Below are 15,860 nucleotides of genomic sequence, written 5' to 3'. Positions count from 1 at the left end.
TTGATCTGTCCCCAGGCCCTTGCTGCTAGACTGAATTAGTCAGTCTAGTTAGATGTCTTGGTTGCAGTAAAGTTCCCCATGACACTGGAACATGTTACTCAAAGAAGCTGTGGTTGCTCCGACCCTAGGGCTGCTCAAGGCTGGGCTGGATGAAGCTATGGTCAACCTGATCTAGTGGAAGGTTTCCCTGCCCACAGTATGGGGTTGGAACTAAGTGATCCTTACGGTTTCTTTCAACAAAAAAACGTGTTGTGATCCTGTGATTGGTTTACATCCTTCATGAAGCAACAACCATGTCTTACATATACCTCCTGTTTTTTGCTTGAGTTTTACTTCCTTGGCTTCAAGAAATATCAGTATCCACAACCTTTTCTGGCCTCGTGCTGTGCTAGAAGTCTCTGCCTTCCCTGTACTGCTTGCAGCAGTTCCAAAGACTGAGTATGTGGTACTCCCCACTCAACCTTTCAATTTTTCTCTTTCAAGTTTCTGGGTACATGATTGGAATATGTCTTCTTGCAGCCACTTGTCAGCTATAGCAAGGCTACATACACTTGGTAGGAGAGTCTGTGTCATAAAACACTGAGTATTAATTGCTCATTTTCTCTTAGGAAATTCAAAACAGAAGATGAAAATGAGAAAGAGTGTTTTAATTTGTTCACATTTCTGATATGCCTGTAATTAATTTACTCTTGAGCAGAGGCAGCAGTCCATGTGAGTGTGCTCTGACTTGAAATGTGTCTGACAACTGGGAACAGATGGGGGAAGGGATGGAACTGGGTCCTGTTTACCTTCCTGTTCACTCCAGAGTGGGTACGTTCTGGCTTCCACACCTGTTTCAGTTGGGACACCCATCTATTGTTTTGTTTTGTTATTTATTACCTTCATATCATGCAATTTAGTGCTTGCTTGCCATTTGTGATTCTTGCTGCTGAGTAGTGGAATAAGTGAAACGCTCTTCAGTGAAAAGAGAAGTATCACTAACCCAGGAATTTTACAGCTGTAGGGAAGCTATTTAAAGGTAGGCAAACACATTTTATTAGCTGTTAGGTTGCTAAGGAGCCATCTGCACCAAGTAACAGTAACTTCAGTTAGATGTAGACACATGTCAAGGTAACACGTTAAGTATTAGAAGTAATAGATGTGTTTAGAAACTAGCAAGATGTACTTAAATGGGTTTGAGTTGACAAAACCAGCTTGCTTGTGCCAGCCTTGAGGGATTTCAATTCTGTAGCAGCTCATGGACTACCAAGAGCATTTGTCTGCCTCAGGCATGGTCCCTCCAGCATCCCTTATGTTGTCCTCAGCGTTAGCACTGCCCCCACCAAGAGATTTGGCTCAGAGCTGGAGCTTTGCCCTTGGGCCTCTGATTACAAAAGAAAAGAAAACAAAACAAAGTCTGGGATAACTAGAAAGGAATTCCCCTTTTGTTCCTTAAGCTCCATGGGTGAAAGGTCCTGGAGAAGCTCCAGTTGCTCTTACAGCTTGTTATTAGTCTTGGTAAGAGATCTGGACAAAATGCTTTTAAACAAGAAATTCTTTTATGACTGTCTTCTGAGCAACTCTAATTGAATTTTCTCTCTCTTCAAAGATCTCAGAAATATCATTTTTCACATTTAATGTCTGGATGTATTTGTTATATTGATGATAATTTATTTGCAAAGCACTGTTATAGTAAATTCCTACAGCTTGTGATAAAGTGCACAGACCTGGTCACCACAGCAGGTCTCTTCTCAGTCTCAAGTGACCCCCGATGCATTCATAGTAGTGAGGACTTTTTCTGGAGAAACAGAGGTGTTTGCCAGATCTTATTTTGTTGTGAAGTTTTTCCACTTGTTGCATTTAGATTGGGAAAGTAAAGTAAAGAACAAGTTTAGTGGCTTCTTTCTTCTACACTGTCTTGGTCACTTCTGGAATTTTAAATTGTCTCCTACTACTTCTTTTTCAAGAAGTTCTTAGCTACTTTTCTAGAACCAGCTGTGCAGTAGCTCTACAGGTACTAAATATTTCTATGAGAGTTCAGAAAAGTTACAGTATTTTATGGATTTGGAGATGTAGCTGATGGAAAGTAGGGACAGCTGCGTGGGAGCTGTGTTGTGCCAAGAGCTGTCCTGGAGCTGCTGGTGTCTAGGGAAGAAATGTTTTGAAACTTTGCTTGAGAGTACCAGATCTTCAGAATCCAAATCAAACTAAGACCAGTACATTATGCCCAGCTTTGACCCTTTTGGTGGGCAGAAGACTAGCTGGTGTTGAACATGAAAAAGATATTCTCTGCACAAATGGGGGGAACAGTTCACAGCCCACACCTGTTTGCCACAGCCATATCTTTTCTCACCACAGAAGACCAGGGGTTACTTTCTTCTGGTGTGGTGGTCACTCTGTAGCCTCACCAGGTTGCTTTGGACTTGCATTCCACTTCTTTTCCCAGCTTCACACCAATCTTGGGTCTCAACAAAACAAAATCTTCTTAAGCTATGCGAGTGTGAAAGCATTTCAAAATGTTCAGTAACAGTGCTGCAATTCTGCCTTCTTCACAGCAGACACAAAGAAGACAAGATTAAGCTCAAATCCAATTTTAAAATGGCTCACAGCCCAGAGGTGGTTATTGTGGGGCTCTGTACTGCACCCCACCAGCTGCAAGACAGATGCTTTAGTTCATAACATTGAGGAACAGGCCCACAGAAATCTCTTTTTCCACATTTCTGACCCTCTCCGTTTTCAGATGTTTCTGAGGCAGCCTGTTAGGATGGTCCCATGAACATCAGCCCTTTGTGGAGTGCCATCAGGATATAAGGAAACAGCTGTTCTCCAGCATGTCATCTCTGACCCTAACCCAATCCTGTCCGCAGTGTAGGCCTTGAGAGATGCCTTTGCAGATGGCTTTGTAACTGCTTGCAGCAGGAAATGCTGTTTATGTTGTAATGTGACAAAGGTAATCTTTTTACACTGTATTTCCAAGCATGGAATTACTTCTATGAGAAAAGCATCAACAAATATCAACAAGTATTGCAGATGATGGGATCTATATGCCTAAGAGTCATGTTGATCATGAGTTTGCCTGTGCAATTTAAATTAATTAAACACAAAAAAGAGCACCTTACAGGCTGTAAACTCTCTCCCAAGTAAGTGCTTAACTCAGATTTCACTTTCTGAAAAAGTAGTGCATCTTATAGCATACAAAACAAAAAATCATGAAGAATTATGACTATCTTCATATTAACAGCTTTTGAGAGTGAGTAATTTTCCAGGAAAGATTAACTGTAGGAATACATAAGTTTTTTGCTTAAAGATTTAAACTTAAAACTTTTTTTTTTTTTGCCTGTCTCAAAAATGCTACCAATAAGTAAGTTCAACTTGAACAAAAAACTCATTTTTACAAACTTAATATGGGCCTGCAGTTGGGTTGTAAAGACCAAAAGTTCACCTGAAATTCAGTTTTGGATTGAAGAGTGTGTTTCTATTTTTGCTGCACTTTAATAGCTTCCTATTAAATTAGAGTTACATAAACTAAGTTTTGACATAATTCTGTTTTTTCTCCCTTTTTACAGTCAGTATAATAAAGATACAACACTTGAGGATAGGAAGTAACAAAATACAAGCTATCACAATATGTGGCCAAATCTTCCTTTTCAGCTTAAAGTGCATTGGTAAGAGCAAGGACAGCTCTGGGAGATTGATGGAGTTCCTGACTCAGTGGCCCCAACAGAAGAACAAAATACAAAATCTCTGTAATCAACTCAGTTGTCTATTCAAGCATCCTTATGACTTAATTAATGGATAAGCTTACTCTGCTCATAGACATGCACTGATTAATCATAGGTACAAAAATGTGCTGGCTTACAATGGACTGATATTCTCAAATTTATCATGTGTACTCCACTTGCTACAGATGGTGTGTTTAATTTCTGCTAAGCACCCTCAGAAAATATGCAGTCATAAAATGGACAGCCACTGAAGTCACACTTCACTGGCACTTGCATGGGCTCTGCTTTTCAAAAACCCACTAATTCTAATTCAATGCCTTTAAGCTGTTACGCTTGCCCTGGTGGTAATTATTGTTCTGAATGTACTCTTATATTAAAGTGAGGAAAGAAAGATTCATGAGAAGAATGAGATGAATTATATAAACAAAATAAGCATCTAAAACTCATTAAAACTCATTAAACTCAGGAGAGGTATACCTCAATCACTAGATTTCAAAATAATTTGAAACTGATGAAAGGGAATATTTCACATAATATTAACAACAATTGTAGAACCCACCAAACAACCAAGCAGCACAAAAAATGTTTCTATTATAAATCAAGTTAAAAAAAAAGAACAGAAAAAATGCTTCTTATTGTTTGTAACTTTTGTTTGTTAAATGAATGGCACACTTAATGCCCAGTTAGGAAGTAACCTGAGGAAAAGTTTCTTACTGGCAGTAAATGTCTCACAGGTAGAAGTGAAACTGAGAAACATGTTAATCACAATAGCAACAAGGCTACAGCACCACTGCTTTCGTTGCATAGTTGTTGTAGGCCGTATGGGCTGTCATCATGAACACTCAGTGTTCACACAAACCATATGTGCAGCAGCTTAGTGAGCTGGCAGCTCTAGCTACAAACTTTCTTACAGTTAGTGATGCTAGTATGAGCCAGTTATATTAATTTTAATTACAGCTGAATTAAGACTGAAAAAAAATCACATTTGTTCCACTAAACTCCTCAAATTTCCCTTTGGCTCCATATGGAAAGCCCTGTACTCACTTCCCAGAGAATTTCTTTGTGCAGCAACAGAAAGCAGTGGGAATGCCATGGTATTTGCAGAGGTGCTCACAACCTACAGGTAAATGTGGATGTCCTAAGAGCAGCCTTTGGATTTCGTGGTATGCAAAGAGAGTTAGTGACAAAAAATACATGCAAGGAGCAGTACAAGTGGTGAAAAGCAAAGCTTTGAAGTGATGGGGAGAATTCATGAGCTGTTCATCATATGAAGTTTTTTTTTTATCTGAACCATCTGGTGGGTGATCCATTGCAGTAACAAAACATAACTGAACCCAGGTGTCTGTTCACATGTTATTACAAACAGATAATGGGGCTGCATTTCAGCATTGCCTTTCAGGTTTTGAACAGTTATAAAGAAGTGAGCTGTTCTAACTAAATCGCTGCGTTAGATAAGCACTGGGCTATACAGATGCACAGCCTGCAGCCATTTGGCATCCCTGGGATGCAGCATGAATATCCTGTGCATCTTCTCTGACCTGTCAGTACACAGGTCTTACTTCACACAGAAACCAAGGGAGGGAGAGGGGCAGGGGATGGGGTCTTACCTTGGCTGAGCTGCAGCCACTCCCTGCAGCCAGCAGCTCCAGCGTGGGCACAAGCATGCAGCCCCTCACTGCCCAGTGCTGCTTCCAGCACAAAAAGGAAGGGAGACTGCTTCAGAGCAGTGTGTTTTGAAACCCTGCTGTACCTTGCCTTGATAACTGTATGCTGATGATAACGTGTGTTTCATTCAGTTTATCTCCCATAAAGGTAGTCAGTTGGGATTTGAAAAGAATGAGGGATGGAGAAGCCACCAATTTCCATTCTTTCCTCTTATTTTACACACATTTTAAATAACATATTTTAAAGTGCCTGTGAACAGAGATTGTCAAATTTTGAAGGCATTTCTTTCCATTTTCTGTTGACTATCTAAAAGGTTAGGAGAAAAGAATTTTCCTCTTGGAGGGAGAAACTGAGGGCTAGGTTGAGTCACTTAAGTTAAGCAGTATGAAAATACACAAATACTTTCTATATTGGCTAGATAATAAACCTGGGCAACTCCTTTAGGAAGTCTGTGAAGGCATGAAATGAAAGCATGGTATGGATGTCAACTACATCAGATTCTTCTCTCTCCTGCAAATTTAAGCATCTTCTCTTGATAAAATGTACCCTGCTGATTATCTTTGCCTTTTTACACAGAGAATTAAGCTGGAACTTGACCTAACTGGTTTAAAAAAAAAAGTGTGTGCATTTTTCTGATATAACTGCAGAACATCGGATGCAGAGAGAAAAGCTCTTTTATGAACAAGCATTCTTTTGAAGCACACCTGCACCAACTGATTTCTATCATTACTGAGGTTGTTTACTGACAGGAAGGAGCTTCTTTTTGCTTAAGAATTACGGATATGATGACAAACCTTTTTGTGTGCATGATGTATGAAGAAACTTACAGTATAATTAGCCTGTGTGAGTAGAAAACTGAAGCTAGCAAGACACACCTGTTTTCCTCTTGACTGGTTTAGAAATGGGACCCGGATTTGTTTATTACCCCTTCCTTGAGAAAAAAACTCATTAGATGTGAGATCACAGCATTTGATATTGAAAGGCCTTGATCCTGCTGGGGCCAAAGAAGTGAGTTCTACAGAGCACAGTGCATCAGCACAATTGCTTTGAATCTGTGGGCTTTTCTCCTGTCAAGGCTTGCCCCTCATCATACACTCCCCTAACACTGGGCTCAGCACCATAAAAACTGTTTTCTTTCAAGAAGAGTGAGGAACCTGCAATCTCACAGAATCATAGAATTGCTCAGGTTAGAAAAGACCTTAAAGATCATCAAGTCCAACCACAACCTGATTATACTACCCTAACTCTAACAACCCGCCGCTAAATCATGTCCCTGAGCATCACATCCAAACGGTTTTCAAACATATCCAGGGATGGTGACTCAACTACCTCCCTGGGGAGCCTATTCCAGAGCTTAACAACCCTTTCTGTAAAAAAGTTTTTCCTGATATCCAACATAAACTTACCCTGGTGCAACTTGAGGCCATTTCCCCTCATTCTGTCACCTGTCGCCAGTGAGAAGAGACCAACCCCGCTCTCGCTGTAAGCACCTTTCAGATATTGGAAGAGAGCAATAAGGTCTCCCCTTGGCTTCCTGTTCCCAAACTAAACAGCTCCAGTTCCTCCAGTCTCTCCTCATAGAGCATATTCTCCAACCCCTTCTCAAGCCTTTGTTGCCCTTCTTTGGACCTGCTCCAGCACCTCAATGTCCTTTCTGTGGTGAGGTGCCCAAAACTGAACACAGTACTCCAGGTGAAGCCTCACCAATGCTGAGTACAGGGGCAGAATGACTTCCCTAGTCCTGCTCACTGCACCATTCCTGATACAAGCCAGGATGCCATATGCCTTCTTGGCCACCTGGGAACACTGCTGGCTCATATTCAGCCTACTGTACATCAGTACACCAAGGTCCCTTTCCGTCAGGCAATTTTCCAGCCACTCCAGCCATGTATGGTTGCTTGGAGTTCTTGTAACCAAAATGCAGGACCTGACACTTGGCCCTATTGAAACTCATACAGTTAACCTTGGCCCATCAATCCAGTCTATCTGGGTCTCTCTGTAGTGCCTTTCTACCCTCTGGCAGATTAACACTCCCTTCCAACTTGATGTCATCCAAAAAGACTGTTATCAGGTCACCTCACAGCCTTCTCTTCTCCGGGCTAAAGAGCAGTCTGCCTCCCCTAGTAGGAGAGGTGTCCCATTCTATGGGTCATTTTTGTGGTCTTCTAACAGGGACGCACTCCAACAGGTCTATGTCCCTCCTTTACTGAGGACTCCACATCTGGGCACAGTACTTGAGATGAGGTCTCACCAGCACAGAGCAGAGGAGCAGGATCACCGCCCTTGACCTGCTGGCCACGCTTCTTTCAATGCAGCCCAGGATATAGTTGGCTTTCTGGGTTGTGAGGGCACATATCTGGCTCATGTCCAGCTTCCCATCCACCAGAACCCCAAGCATTATTTTCTGTGAAATTGTTCAGTCTTTGTTGCATGTATGATTTCAGCTTTCTTGGAATCTGGTGGCCAAGAGGTCCATGTCTTAACTACAAGTTCATTTGCTGATGAACCTGTTACTTCTTGTGAACCTACCTCCTACTGCTCCATCTGAGGTTACCTTCTTCTTGTTCTGGCAGAAAGGGTAAGCAAATGTCAGGCCCTTCTAATACTGACTACTTTACCTCCCCCCATACACATTTTTTTCCAGTCCAAGTATCCATCCTTTTCAACTGTTCCATAGATGGAAACCATTTCTCTGAACATTTTCCAATTCTACTGTTGTATCTTGGGGAGGGAAGTAGGTGTCTGGAATGAGTGGGAAGAATGAGGACTGACCAAAGCTGCAGCATTCAGAACATGCAGGGGGTTACAACAATGTAATAATGATAGTCTCTGCTGTGTTGTGTATCCCTTTTGAAATAATTCTTAATTATTGTTATTCCTTCTTGTCCTAAACATAGAGCTGATACTTTTATTTATCTATAGTAGTTCCAGAACCTCACTGCCATGCTTGCTAATTAGCCTGAACCCCATCTTTTCATGTATGAATTTGTGAAAGGCTGCTACCATTTATTGCCATTGTGCTCTGCCTCATGAAGTCTTCTGCTGTGCTGCCTGCAGTGCATGAGTATGTATGAGCTTGTGTTGTGAAGATCAATATCTACTTCTTGACCTGTACCCACTGCAGAAGGCACGAACTGATGCCAGGTGTCTGTGAAATGGTAGATCAGTATTCCTACCGCCACATTCATGGTCTGGTGTTTATTTTCTGAAAGCCTGCATTTGGATGCTTGTAGTGAAAGCTTTCAGCTCATCTACTGTTATCCAGTACTGACAAATGTAGTTTCAGTAGTGAGCTAAGCTAAGATCCCAACAATAAGTGGTATGGGTTCCAGGTTTTGTGAGAAGCCTGCACCCATCACTTCCCATCCCCTGCTTCTCCCATATGTTGGCAGCTCAGTGTCTGGGGCTCAGCTCCTTCCTTGGCATAGAGCGCAGTGTCTGCTGACGTCCCTCAGGCTCTGTCTCTTTATCTTGGCTGGACAGTTGTCTCAAATAATTGTAGGCAAAACAGAATGTTCCGATGAAATCTTTCCCTGCATAAATTAACAGGGAAAGAGTGAGAGGATCTTTGCAGCCCTATTACCACACACTGTTACAGCACCCAGAACCACAGCTTCACTTAGAGCTCAACAGCACAATCTGCAAACTAGTGAAACTATTCCGTTGTGATTCTACGTAAATTACTGCAACTCACTTCCAACATATGCCGTTTTAATTCTCTTTTGAATGATTTTTTTGCTCCAAACAACAGCTCCCTCCCTGAAGTTTTTAAAGAGTTTTTTGTAGTTTGCTAATAATAAACTGGGCCATAAAGGAAGAATAATTAAAAAGGTTTTTTGGAAGGCTTTTTTTTTTTTTTTTTAAGATACAAATTGTTGTCTGGAAGCTACCACTCTTGTATTGGAATCATTGACATTTAAGAATTACATCTGTGTATATAAAGCATTTCCTATGAAGTTTTCCATGTTGAAATGATAAACTGCCTAATTAGGTTGCTCCACTGCATCTCTTTTTATGGCTCCCTAGTCCACAGTATTTTTAAGAATAATTCATGCTGTGGTGAACTTATTAACATGCTTCTGCTACCTAAATGGCATAATTAGTTGCATTTTTATCTTGAAGGTTCAATTAAAAAGTTACCTAGTAGGAGACAGGATTCCCAATTACTGAGTCTAGGAAAGACATCTATTCTCCTCTCACTGTCTTTCATCTCAAAAGCAGTTCAGTCTATCTTCTTTTTCCTAAATAAAATGTAACTTTTCATCCCTGTGGAGGTAGGAGAGGTCATATAGGCCTGTGGAGACCATGTATAGCAATGCCTCTTTTTACCACCCTCCCACCCCACCCCCCTCAAAAAAAAATTAAATTAAATTTTTAGTAACAGTACCCTCTGTTATGATTACAGAAGATGGAAAAATAAACCACTGTAATCACTGTTTATTGTAACTGAAAAACATTAATTTTTCTATTTCAGGATCATTAATCAAGCCTTAACAATCACTTTAAAGTAAAATTAATTTACTTTTAATTTCTTGTAAGTGTACTGCTTTGGAAGCCTGCAAACAGGTACCACCACTTTCAGAAAATGTCAAAACTTGATGATAGATTAAAGTCTAATTTTGTATTCATAACATAGAAACTCCTAAAACTCCAGGTGTAACCCAGGACAACGACTGAGAACAGTATGAGTGGTTTATTAGCAGTCTGCTTTTCTTCTAGTGAAGTATTCACAATAGTTACTGTAAAATCGAGATTTCTTAGAATATTTTCCACTAATGCTTGTAAATGAATTGCACTAAAGGAAGAGAAGAAAATACAGCAGCAGCTGTGTCAACTAGAGGATGGGGGGAGTGTTAGAGGACTTGGTCTTGGGTTAATGGGAGAATCCCCACATTAGCAGCTGATAACAGCCAGGTCATTGCTCGTACAGAAGGCAGCATGAAGGCAATGAGGCCATGAAGGAATGAGCAGGCTGAGCAATGACTCATGTTCATACCTATCAAGTGTGCGTGCCTCCCGAGAGATGCAGAGTTCCTGTCTCCCACAGTTAGCTTTGATCCAGCCCAGCAGATATCCCAGAGAGGGAGAGGTCTGGAGTCATCTGCAGGTCCATGGAAAGTAGTGGGATTTCTCACAGAATCATATGTCTGCAATGGGGGAGGCAACAGCATTTTGCTGTCACAGTTGATGGAGAGTTACTTTATGTCTGCACTTATTTGAATGTATTTGTAAGATGCATGCTGCACAGTATTTGGAAAGTAATGTTTTAAATAATACTGAGTTCTGTCTGGTCCTATTTCCTTTGAATTCAGTGAAAACTTGGCAATAACGCTAAATGTAAATACTGATCCTCTTTGCATTAAATGTGTTCTCACATATCAGGAGGCCACATCTGGAGCGAAATTCTGAAAACCCTTGTGACTGCACCTTGCTTATGCCCAACAGGCTTCCTGTGGATGCAGATGCACTAAGCTTTGTTATATGTGGAAGTTATCCAGAATTGTCTACCTTGTGGACAGGATAGACACAAACATCAGTACTTTTCCACAGTGCTATCTGCAATTCAATATGCTGCTGCAGGTTAAGTTTTAGAACAAAGATCATGAAATAGAATTTTGAGAAGCTGCTTGGGAAGTTTTTAGAAAGCCAAATGAATTAAATCCCTTTAAGTGAAAAGATGAAGGCAGAAATGTGAAATGTCAAATATTTCTTTTTGACACATGCAAAAAGCAGAAACACTGGATTCTCTTTTCTTGAAAAAATGCTCTTATTTTTCATTAAAAAGACATTTTTTTATTTAAAAAATGTTGAACACAAAATGAGTAATCATCTGAGTTAAGTTTGAGGAGAGCAAGACAAAAGAAAAACTGGAAGAAATAAAAAGTTTTTTATTTTTATATATTTTTTCTCTTAAATGTGATATAGGTCAACCATACAGAATAGTTTTTCCACACTTATCTTTTGTTTCTTCCAGGGACACACAAAGCCAAAACCTTATCTTGCAGCCCTTTTAATTTGACACATTAGGCAGTAATCAGCTGCCCAGCAGTCACTGGTATTTGTTCCATGAACATCTCTCATGCCCAGGTTACTCCCTGTGAGGATTTTTTGCAGTGTTTCTGTCAAGAATGCTGTTGTTAAGGAACCCTGTTATTACGAGAATAAAAATATGCATGTATCTACAACTTTTGCAAAAATATTTTTATTAAATATTAGTCTATCTCCATATGATTATTATTTTCATGAAATAAAATCCAGGACCACCCAGCTTTTTTTCTCTTAAACATTGGTTTGAGTGTGTGTATACAGCAGCTCCTGGGCCTCTTTCCAAATCATATAAACTTTTTCCTTAAAAGATCTGAAAATGGGCATAATTTAAGATCACAAGGTATTTCCCCCATTAAAATGTTCCCAAGATTAGATCACAGTCTGGCAAAATAAACAGAATCTAATTTGTTGGCTCTTTTCATGAGGAATTCATTGCAGGCAGATTTCAGAGGGGGACACAGTTCACTGGCAAGAGTGACAGACTTCAAGCACGGTTCTGAGACTGCACACAATGTCAGCAGAGATTCTGTGGGATTTGAACTGAATTTAATGGAGTTTCATGCTCTCCTGTTAATGTGAGAAGATAAAATAAGGCAGAAAGCTTTGTGGATGAGATGCTTATGACATCCCCCTTGCTCCTGCCTCTGCCCTTGGAAAATCCGTGCCCATGCAGTTACTTGTGGTTTGCCTCCAAGGAAGGGCCGCCCCTACTCTTACCTTGCACCACAGATTTCATCATAAGAGCTCTGAATGTGCGTGCACTAAAGTGAATCAGTTTTTGATATGCTTCTATGTCAAGGTTAATGGCTTAGATATAGTTATGTAACAGTGTCAATGAAACATATTACTATTAACTAAATAATAGTAATCTTTATTTTGTGGCAGTTGATATAACTATTAACTATCCACTCACAGAAATGTTCAGAAAAGCTGTAACACAAGAGCCAGTGTCTAAACAGACACATGGTAAGTAAGTATAGAGTGGGAAATTCTGATCACAGTAGGCATGTTGTAACAATTTCTTCTGGGGACATAAACTGCTGTCTAGGATAAAACATGTAGAAATTTAGACTCTATGACTGCCATCTCTCATACCTGAAGAGATAGTCTGGTAATGCAGATAACTAGAATTTGGTGCAATGTGTTCCTTCTGTGAATGCATACAGGTCACCACCATTCCAAAACAATGGCCTGCTCCCCAAATAGCAAACAATCCCAGTTAGCAAAGAGAAGCACTCAGACAGGTCCCGAAAGCTACACCTTTATCATGAAGATTTAAGCTGTGACTTGAGTCCAGATAATTTATTCCTTCTGCAGTGAGAAAATAAAGCTTGAGGTGTTTAATTCAAATGTGAGTTGTGGTCACTTAAAAGAGGACCGTACTTGCACAACAACAAAACAAAATAACAGCATCTACTTTTTTGAAACTGGAACCCAGCTGACCTCAGGTTGCTGCTTTTGTATTTTCTAATGTCTTTGCATTTGTGTCTGTGAATAAAGTAACAAAGTATGTGACACAAAGCATAGCCTGAAGTATGATAATAAAATGAGAGCTGGCAAACCATCTTGAGGGAGAGAACAAGATCATGTCAAGACTTCGAGGACAAAAGAGAGTTCTGTCTATGTTTGCTTTCATTTACTCTAATGAAGTCTCAACCACAATGAAGGGACCTGCTACTGGGGAGCCCTGCAACACCTGTGAAAATTGTAGAGGCACTGGGAAGAGTTTCGAGGCAAGGCATGCGGAAAGAGTGGAAAATGCGAGCATGCTGCAGCAGCAGGCATGCCAGTATAGACAGGTGTGATTACAGCAGAGCCATTTCATCATCAGTACAATATTCTTGGCTTTATCTATAAAGACAAGCAGCTCATACAAAGCAAGACCTAGCTTTCTGAGTGAGGCTCTTTTTTTAAATTCTTGCCTTCCACGGCAGAGAAACAACCTTCTCCTTTTGTAAAGATATCTTCCTCCTTTTGATTTGGATCTCTCCATTCAGCTTTTCAGTCTCCTCAAAACAGCATAACAGATCTGCTGAGGCTGGCAATGTATCAAAAGGTAACATAATATATAATATGTAATATATAATGTATAATATATAACATATAGTGTATAATATATCACATATAATATGTATACTATATAAATATATATATATACATATAATATACAAAAACTATACATATTGTATATAGTATATAAATAATATATGACATGTATTGTGAGGATTTGTTTATATTTTGAAGTGAAAGTGCAAAAAGTATGTTGTACAGAAAAAGAGACTGTTTTCTATTCTGCTGATGAAAAAGGCAGACGTTTTCCTGGCTTGCTGTATGGATGATTTATTTCTAATACAACACATTCAATTTTGGTCCTTGAAAGCAACATCTTCCTTCCCCACCCACCTTCCCCAGCCCAGCAGGTCTTTTTGAATTACGTAAATACCTTGTTTTCAAAAATACTTTCCTCTGGTGAGCTCTGAGCCTTATCTAAGGTGCACTAGAGAAGAATGGAGAAAATGCACTTATCATGGATATTGATGGGAAGCCAGCAGCTGATTTATGAAGTCATTGAATAGCAGTGACTGAAGTGGCATGTCTAGATACCGAGGTTTTTTGATCCAGCTTTTAAAAAATGATTTTACCTATCATTCTGAATTGCCTGCAAACTAGGAGAAATCATTCAATCCATCACTTACTGATAGTGTCTATTGTAAACATGCTGTCATTGGATTTATCTGTAACAGTTAATGGAAATCTCGGGAAATCTCGGGAAATGTAAGCACTTGTTAAGAAAAAAGGATAAAATAGGAATTTAGAGTGCTGAAGGTCAGTTTACAATAGCTTGCCATACAGGAAAGTGAGAATATTTTTCCTGAATATAAAGACATTTGAGAAGTAACTCATTAATATACTATAGCTATTAGTTAATGTTTAACAAGTCAGCTGAGGTGTGCTGCTATGCTGCGTGACATTTCATAGCAACAGCACTTGAAATATTTACTTACTTACTGTTGCCCTTTCATTAATAATGAAATACCCAAGATCCCATCTCAGGTATTTCCCTTGTTAAAGAAAACATACTTGTGTGTAGATTTAAATGGGATGCATTTCCCTTTGTGAGCTACCAGAGACTTCAGCTATTTTGATACAGAGCAGCTCACCCTCATGGCAGAGTGAAGTTTATGATTTGCCTGTATGTTCTTTAATGAAAATTTCACATGATCTATTTCATATGCTCCTTGCTTTCTGTTTCATAATCCCAAAGAATGCATCAAAGAATAGCTGATAGGAAGCTGGCTTTGCTCTCCAAGAGATGTGCTCTTTGCATAGCATGTGCCTGAGCCCATGCTGGAATGTGGGCTCCCACTTCTAAATACGGGTATTCAGGTACAAAGCATCAAAATATGAGCGGCCTAATTTAATATTGTAAAGGTTTGCAGTGTCTTTGAGGTGAAGCTGTTAAACATTGACATCTCAGAGCTTTTTAGTGCAAGGCTCTGATTCTTAGCTGTGTAGCTGAAAAGTTAACAGCACATCAGTGGTGTAAATCAAATGAGTACAGATGCAACAAAAGTAACATATCCAGTGCATAGGCACACATCCCAATTCTGTCCTCCCTGTCAAAGAGGAGGCAGCAGAACACCAGTGCTGCCCCACCAGATGCAACATCTTCCTACTGTGAGGCGAGGGCACCATCTACGGGTGATACCGTTGTCCAGCTTGTCTAAACCTCCCTCCTTACTCGTCTTCACTTCTTTTTATAGCATATGTTAGGAGTATTACCCGGGAAGCATTGTGCGACAGTGGAAGGGCTACAGATGCTCTAACATCTGAATATACTATATCAGCAGCTTCTATTTTCTCTGGATAAGTTTTCCCTATGTTTGAGCTGTTTCTCCTTCGAAGCTTTGGCTCCATGATCAACGTAAGGTTACCTTACCTAGAACCAGCAGAACACAGTTGCTCTCATTTGACATGTGCAGGGCACAGGGGGTATCTGTACTCATACTGTGCCAGCCTGGCAGGAACAGTCCTTGCTTGCTGGCTCCAGCTGGGACAGGCATTCTCACTGGTGCTGGAAATTAACTGTTGACACTGAAATCAAGATCAAGCGAGCTTTTGCCCTTCTGCTCCACGGGAGGTTTCTGGCCTCCCTAAGCTCACCTTGGTGAGGGAAGATTTAGGTTGGATATCAGGGGGAAGTTCTTTACAGAGAGAGTGGTGAGGTGCTGGAACAGGCTGCCTAGAGAGGTTGTGGATGCCCCATCCCTGGAGGTGTTCAAGGCCAGATTGGATGGGGCCCTGGGCAGCCTGGTCTAGTATTAAATGGGGAGGTGGCCCTGCATGTGGCAGGGGGGTTGGAGATTCATGATCCTTGAGGTCCCTTCCAACCCTGGCCATTCTGTGATTCTGACACTCAGAAAAAATAATTTTCCTTTCTCAGTT

This window comes from Meleagris gallopavo, chromosome 4, assembly GCF_905368555.1.
Source record: "Meleagris gallopavo chromosome 4, MGAL_WU_HG_1.1, whole genome shotgun sequence".
Taxonomy (NCBI): Eukaryota; Metazoa; Chordata; class Aves; order Galliformes; family Phasianidae; genus Meleagris; species Meleagris gallopavo.
Note: the sequence above shows the minus strand (reverse complement) of the source record.